The following is a 1,792-nucleotide window of genomic DNA, read 5'->3' on the forward strand; positions in this document are numbered from 1 at the left end:
AGAGAGAGAGAGAGAGAGAGAGAGAGAGAGAGAGAGAGAGAGAGAGAGAGAGAGAGAGAGAGAGAGAGAGAGAGAGAGAGAGAGAGAGAGAGAGAGAGAGAGAGAGAGAGAGAGAGATTGTTTATTTATTGGGAGACTGTTAGCAACATAAGTCTTTGTGAGTAGTAGAGAGGATTTGCTTGAGCGTGGCATGTTAAGATGTAAAAATGACATACAAAAAGAACCAAATCTCTTGATCAAAGAATAGGTAAACCTTATTCACCCTATTTTGATCATCGTTAATCACAACTTGGCTATTCAAGGTACTATTGTAGAGTCAGGATGACCATGAAGGCACACATGGGTGAGATCACTTTAGGATTCCACAAGGCTCCTCCACTTGTTGGGGGTGTCAATATTCATGCTTGTCAAAAAGTGAGACATACCATCCTAGGGTATATTTATGTGTTGGGGAATCTTTTCACCATAATCCTTGTTGAAAATAAATGTTTAGTGTCCACCTCATGTAGCTCAACCAATTGAAATAGCCTTCATTTCCCAATGATGCTAGGCATTGTTGTAATAATCTTTAAAAGGGGGATCCTCACATCCATCTCCCCTCACCACCCCAATACCCCTATAACATTACTTCCCCTACTTTTGGTTGGACCTATTGTGCTTCAAAGATGTAGCCCCACATGTGATTGCATGGCTGTGTGTGCGTATGTGTGCCATCAGTCCTTTCTTTATCCTAGAACTTGAAAGGTGCAAGTCTTTTTTCTGTTTGCCTTGGTAGAATTTTTGTTTATAAACAACTCGAAAGACCACTAACCTCTATTGTGAGAAACATTTGTGTAGAATACACTCTACCTAACTAAAACTTTAGTTAACTACGGCATTCACAATCTCAATAAGTTTTAGTTGAAGAGGTTGCTCATTTCATATGTAAAGGCTTGCACTTGCATCCAAGCTCAATAAACAATACAAGCAAATTAAGCTCTTTACCATACTTTGATTAGGCTCTCAATCCTTATATTTATATTGCCCTCATAATGCCATTGCACAATTATTGTTCTAAAATCACTTCCTACCTACTTTTTCCATTGTGCCCAAATACTAGAGCCAAATCACAAACGACCACATATGAAGATGCATTCACAAGCGCAAACATGTGTAAGAAGTATCTGCACACTCCACATACAATATGTGAACGCATGTGCAAATATATGAACACATATCCACATTAATATCCATACACACCACATATTATACACACGTACATGAATGTTATGATTTATAGATATCACCTATGGCACATCAAACAAAGGGGAAAAATGAATGAGATAGAGATGAGGTCACACAATTAAAAGAAAATTGTGTAAGAAGAGATTGATTTATTGACTTATGAGATAGAGCACCCATGAGCAAGCTTGCGAGTGATAGTGTGTGCCATCATACTCTTGCTTTTCGCAGGCTAGCATGAAGTCAATAATGTTTCTTAAACCATGTGCCTCGGTTGACTCTACACCCTTTGCCACTTGCACCTCCAAGAGTAGCCTATAAGAATTGCTCTCTATCCTATACCTCCATTACACCACTGATGTCCTTGTGTCCATCTGCAAACTGGCATTACATCGTTACATAGAACATTTTGTTACACAAAATAATTACATGATTTTGTGTGTATGAAATAAGGATTGCATCATGAAATGTTATGCATAGGCGAGTGCAATTGAGATTTCAATCAATTGTACTTTCATTTTACTTCACAACATTTCAAAATTTGAAGTAGACTCTTCTAGGCTCCAAGAAA

This window comes from Lygodium microphyllum, chromosome 1 (assembly GCF_053477565.2).
Source record: "Lygodium microphyllum isolate KBCC chromosome 1, Lygodium_microphyllum_v1.1.10, whole genome shotgun sequence".
NCBI classification, from domain to species: domain Eukaryota; kingdom Viridiplantae; phylum Streptophyta; class Polypodiopsida; order Schizaeales; family Lygodiaceae; genus Lygodium; species Lygodium microphyllum.